Raw genomic sequence first — 6,961 nt, 5'->3', positions numbered from 1 at the left:
TGAAGAGACAGAGCAAGCATTAGAACCAGACTTTGATATTGCAGTGATGTTGACATTATCAGGAATTTAAAATAACTATGATTAATATGCTGAGGGTGCTAATGGAAAAAATAGACAATATGCAAGAACAGATGGATAATGTAAGCAGAAAGATGGAAATTCTAAGAAAGAAACAAAAAGAAATGCTAGAAATTAAAATCACTGAAATGGAAATGAAGAATGCCTTTGGTGGGCTTTTTTTTTTTTTTTTTGCGGTACGCGGGCCTCTCACTGTTGTGGCCTCTCCCGTTGCAGAGCGCAGGCTCTGGACGCACAGGCTCAGTGGCCATGGCTCATGGGCCCAGCCACTCTGCGGCATGTGGGATCTTCCCGGACTGGGGCATGAACCCATGTCCCCTGCATTGGCAGGTGGACTCTCAACCATTGCACCACCAGGGAAGCCCTTTGTTAAAAAAAAAAAAATTATTATTATTTATTTATTTATTTTGGCTGCATTGGGTCTTTGTTGCTGCACACAGGCTTTTGCCTAGTTGCGGTGAGCGGGGCTACTCTTCATTCCACTGCATGGGCTTCTCATTGCAGTGGCTTCTCTTGTGGAGCACGGGTTCTAGGCACACAGGCTTCAGCAGTTGCAGCACGCGGGCTCAGTAGTTGTGGCTCGTGGGCTCTAGAGTGCAGGCTCAGTAGTTGTGGTGCAAGGGCTTAGTTGCTCCGCAGCATGTGGCATCTTCCCAGACGAGGGATCGAACCCATGTCCTGTACATTGGCAGGCGGATTCTTAACCACTGAGCCACCAGGGAAGTGCCAGTGGGTTTATTTGTAGATTGTACATAGCTGAGGAGAAGATCTATGAGGATGAAGATATGTCAGTAGAAACTTACTAAACTGAAAAGCAAACAGAAAAAAAAAACTGAAATAAATGGAAAAGAATATCTAGGAGCTATGGGGTAACTACAAAAGGCATAACATATACATAATGAGAATGCCAGAAGAAGGAAGAGAAAGAAACAGGAGCAATATTTAGAGCCATAATGATTGAGAATTTCCTCAAGTTAATGTCAGACACTGAACCACAGATAGAAGCAGCTCAGAGAACACCAAGGAGGCTAATGCCAATAAACAAAACAAAAATAAACAAATGAAAAAACTACACCTAGGCATAACATATTCAAATGACAGAAAATCAAAGATGAAAAAATCTTGAAAGAAGCCAGAGGGAAAAAAGCACCTTACCAAAAGAGGAGCAAAGATAAGAATTACAACCAGTTTCTCCTCAGAAATCACCTATGCAAAAACATAGTGAAGTGAAGTATATAAGTGTTGAGGGAAAAAACCTTCCAATCTAGAATTCTGTGTCCTGTGACTTTATCCTTTAAAAGTGAAGGAGAGATAAAGACTTTCTTAGACAGAGAACCATTGAGGAAATTTGTTGCCAGAAGACCTGTCTTACAAGAAGTGTTAAAAGAAGTTCTTCAGAGAGAAGGAAAGTGAGTCAGGTCAGAAACTCAGATCCAAATAGAGAAAGGAAGGGCAATAGGGAATGAATAAGTGAAGGTAGAATAAAAACTTTTATTGTTCTTTACTGATTTAACAGATAACTGTTTGTTCAAAATAATAATAGTGGGACTTCCCTGGTGGTCCAGTGGTTAAGAATCTGCCTTCCAATGCAGGGGACACGGGTTCGATCCCTGGACAGGGAACTAAGATCCCACATGCTGCAGGGCAGCTAAGCCCGTGTGCCACAACTAGAGAGCCTGTGAGCCTCAACTACTGAGCCCACATGTCACAACTGGAGAGCCTGTGTGCTGCAGCTACTGAGCCCCCACACTCTGGAGCCCATGCGCCACAACTAGAAAGAAGCCCGTTCACTGCAGTGAAGAGCCTGCATGCCGCAATGCAAGATCCTGCATGCCGCAACAAAAGATCCTGCATGCCGCAACTAAGACCCAACGCAGCTGAATAAATAAATAGTTGAAAATAACCTACCTCCAGTTCCATCTTCTCATTAAAAAAAGTAATAACAGCAAGAACATTTGATGATTATAGTTATGTATAATTGAAGTGGATGACAGCAATGATACAAGGGATTAGAGGGCGGAATTAGGATTATTTTGTTATTGTAAAGTATTGGTACTACCAAAGAATCCATATATTGCTATTTGAAGGTGAACTTGGATTAGCTGTAAACATGTATTGCAAACTCTAGGGCAACCACTAAATTTTTTTTTTCGGTATGCGGGCCTCTCACTGTTGTGGCCTCTCCCGTTGCGGAGCACAGGCTCTGGACGTCAGGCTCAGTGGCCATGGGTCACGGGCCTAGCCGTTCCACAGCATGTGGGATCTTCCCAGACTGGGGCATGAACCCGTGTCCCCTGCATCGGCAGGCGGACTGTCAACCACTGTGCCACCAGGGAAGCCCCCTAAATTTTTTTAAAGAAGTATATGGGAGCATATGTATATGTATAACTGATGCACTTTGTTATAAAGCAGAAACTAACACACCATTGTAAAGCAATTATACTCCAATAAAGATGTAAATAAATAAAGAAGTATAGCTGATATGCTGAGAAAGAAGGAAACATGGAATCATGTAATATACTGCATTAACACCAGAGAAGGTAGAAAAGGAGAAGACAAAAACGGTAACAAAGAAGAAGGACAACGAATAGGAAACAGTAACAAATATGATAGATAGTAATCCGCCTATATCAGTAATCACTTTAAATGTCGATAGTCTAGATGCACCAATTAAAAGATAGAGACTGTCAGTATGAATCAAAAAACAAGTCCCAAATATATTTTATATACAAAAAACCAACTTTAAATATAAAGACACATATAGGTTAAAAGTAAAAATATGGAGAAAGATATAACATGCTAACACTACTCCAAAGAAAGCTAGAGTAGCTGTATTAATTTCAGACAGCAGATTCAAAGCAAGAAATATTATGAGGTATAAAGAGAGGCATTACATAATGATAAAGGGGTAAAAATGTAAAAATTCTCGGCAAAATATTATCAGATTGAATCCAGTAATTAATAAAAAGAGTTATATGGCACAACCAAGGGATTTATCTCAGGTATGCAGCCTGTTTCAACATTTGAGAATCAACTAATGTAATTCATTTCATTAACAGGCTAAAGAAGAAAAATCGCACAATCATATTAATAGATGCAGAAAAAACATTTGACAAAATCCGACACCCATTCATGATGACAACTCTAAGGAAACTAGGAATGGGGGGAAAGTTCTCAACTTGATAAAGAACATCTACAACAAATCTACAGCTAACAATGTACTTAATGATAAGAAAGTATTTAGAAGCTTTCCTACTAAAATCAGGCACAGGCAAGGCTATCCCCCCTCACCACTCCCTCTCAGTATCATAGTGGAAGTCCTAGCTAACACAATAAGACAAGAACAGAAAATAAAAGATATACTGATTGGCAAGGAATAAATAAAGCTGTCTTTGTTCACAGATGACACGACTGTCTAAGAATCCACAAAAAACTTGTGGAACTGATAAGCGACTATAGCAAGGTTGAAGGATACAAGGTGGTATGCAAAAGTCAGTTGCTTTCCTATATACCAGCAATGAACAAGTGGAACTTGAAATTAAAAACAATACAATTTACATTAGCATGAGGAAAATGAAATACTTAGATATAAATTTAACAAAATATGTACCAGATCTATGAAGAAAAACTGCAAAACTGATGAAAGAAACCAAACAAGAACAAAATAAATGGAGAGATAGTCCAGATCATGGATAGGAAGACTTATTTATTTATTTGGATGTGCCGGGTCTTTAGTAGCTTCACACAGGATCTTTGTTGTGGTGTGCAGGATCTAGTTCCCTAACCAGGGATTGAACCTAGGCCCCCTGCGTTGGGAGCATGGAGTCTTAACCGCTGGACTGCCAGGGAAGTCCCTGGTTAGGAAGACTTGATATTGTCAAGATGTCATTTCTCCTCATCTTGATCTGTAGATTCAACCCAATTCCAATCAAAATCCCAGCAAGATATTTTTGTGGTTATTGACAAACTGACTCTAAAGTTTGTACGGAGAGGCAAAAGACCCAGATTAGTCAACTCAATATTGAAGGAAAAGAGGAAAGTTGGAGGACTGCCACCCCCCAACCTCAAGACTTACTATAAAGCTATAATAATCAAGACAGTGTGGTATTGGCAAAAGAATAGACACATCAGTGAAACAGAATAGAGAGCCCAGGCATAGACCCACATAAATAAAGTCAATGATCTTTGACAACATAGCAAAGAAAATACAATGGAGAAAATACAGTCTTTTCAAAAATGGTACTGTAACAACCGGACATTCACATGCAGAAAAATGAATCTAGACACAGACCTCACAAAAATTAAGTCATAATGGATCATAGACCTGAATGTAAAATGCAAAACTATAAAACTCCTAGAAGATAACATAGGAGAAAATCTAGATGACCTTTGGTATGGTGATGACTCTTAAAATACAATACCAAAGGCATGATCCATAAAAGGAATAATTGATAAGCTGGACTTCATTAATATAAAACAACATTTCTATTCTGTGAAAGACACTGTCAAGAGAATAGGGGAAGCCACAGATTTGGATAAAATATTAACAAAGCATATCTGATCAAGGGCCATTTTCAAAATATACAAATAACAATAAGAAAACAAAAAACCCAATTAAAAATGGGGTGAAAGGTCTGAACATATTGCTCATTAAAGAAGCATATGGCAGCTAAGCATATGAAAAGGTATTCAACATCATGTGTCATTTGGGAATTGCAAATTAAAACAATAAGGTACTACTACACACCTGTTAGAATGGCCAAAATCCAAAACACTGACATCACCAAATGCAACAGGTATTCTTATTCATTGTTGGCGGGAATGCGTAATGATACAGCCACTGTGGAAGACAGTTTGGTGATTTCCTACAAAACTAAACATATTCTTACCATGTGATCTAGCAATCCTGTTCCGTGGTATTTACCCAAAAGTTGAAAACTCATGTCCACACAAGTTTTATAGCAGCTTTACTCATAATTGCCAAAACTTGGAAGCAACTAAGATATCCTTCAGTAGGTGAATGGATAAACTGTGGTTCAGCTAGACCATGTAATATTATTGAGCACTAATAAGGAATGAGCTATTAAACCCTGAAAAGACATGGAGGAATGTTAGATGCATATTACTAAGTGAAAGAAGCCAATTCAAAAAGGCTACATACTGTGTGATTCCAACTATACATTTAACATTCTGGAAAAGAAACCTATGGAGACAGTAGAAAAATCAGTGATTGCCAGGGGTTAGTGGGGAGGGAGGGCTGAATAGGTGGAACAGAGAACATTTTTAAGGCAATGAAACTATTCTGTTATGATACTACATGGTAGATATATATCATTATACATTTGCCGAAACCTGTGGAATGGACAACACCAAGAGTGAACCTTAACATAGGAGTTTGGGTGATAATGGTGTGTCAAAGTAGTTCATCAGTGTAGCAAATGTACCAGTATTGTGGGGAACGTTGATAGTGGGAGAGGTTGTGTGTGTGCGGTAGGGAGGAGGAGGTACTCTGTATCTGTGGGAACTCTGTATTTCTACTCAGTTTTGTTGTGAACCTAAAACTGTTCTAAAAAATAAAGTGTATTAAAAAATAACAGGGCTTCCCTGGTGGCGCAGTGGTTGAGAGTCCACCTGCCGATGGAGGGGACACAGGTTCGTGTCCCGGTCTGGGAAGATCCCACATGCTGCGGAGCGGCTGGGCCCGTGAGCCGTGGCTGCTGAGCCTGCGTGTCCGGAGCCTGTGCTCCGCAACGGGAGAGGCCACAGCAGTGAGAGGCCCGTGTACCGCAAAAAAAAAAAAACAACAAAAATAATAGACAGGAATTACAAGTAGATGTTTAAGTCTCATCTACTTTCTGTGAGAAGACAAAATTGATACAAGGTGAAATCAGAGGCCCTCAGTCTCATTAGAGAATTTGCTAGTGTGGACTAAATTAGAAATAGCCTGAGCAGGTAGGAGATACAGGTGATCTTTCCAGATACAGATCACAAAATGGTATAGCAGCAAAATATAGAAGTATTGAGGAATCTCAACCTCCTGGCAGCATTTGGAAGCAGGCCCTTTGTTAAATTCTTGACCTACTGTGCTCTCCATTTCATTGAATAGAAGAGAGGAAACAATGAATGATACTCTTAACTTGTACTTAATTCTAACTCTTAAGATAATTCAGCTTATTTTTAAATTTTATTTTATTTTTATTTCTGAGATATGCATTTTAAAGTAATAACTAGAATTATGACTTATACTATTATACCAGAACATGTAAGATTTTTAGGAATTTCATCTAATGTCTGAAACATTTATATTTAAATTTATTTTTAATTCAGCTCATTTTGAACTGAAGGGCTTATTAGGTGAAAATGACCTGTCATTTTAGACTTTGTAACATGCAAGTAAGTGTACACTAGACATAGTCAAACAGACTTCAAAAAGTTGAAGCATATTTCATAGAGCTCACAAGAAATAAAGATAAGTATTGAATGAATTGAAGGAAGAGTTCATGAAGCCATAAATGTCTGCTACATTTTGAGGGGAACTTTTTCTGTTTTTTGTTTTACCAGCTTCAGTTGACATTGCTTGGGTACATCTTCCATTAGAGAGGTAGAGATAGCCCTTGCTATGGCCCCTCTGAATTGGAACAGGAAACTGAACTGCCACAGATGGGTTAAACACAGGGGAGCCAGAAGTGGTTGGTACTAATTCTATTAAATACTGAGGCTCGAAATCTACCCAACAAATCCTTTCTCTTGGGAAAGCACACATACACATAGCATACAAAGTAGATGGACACCTAGTTTGCAGCTGCAAATCTGAATTGTGTTGTGCAGTTTTTCCTGTTATTTTTCAAGACGAACACATATCACAGAATTAGGGGGTCAGAGA

This window comes from Globicephala melas, chromosome 5 (assembly GCF_963455315.2).
Source record: "Globicephala melas chromosome 5, mGloMel1.2, whole genome shotgun sequence".
NCBI classification, from domain to species: domain Eukaryota; kingdom Metazoa; phylum Chordata; class Mammalia; order Artiodactyla; family Delphinidae; genus Globicephala; species Globicephala melas.
The sequence above is the reverse complement of the archived record's forward strand: the minus strand, read 5'-3'. Positions refer to the sequence as shown.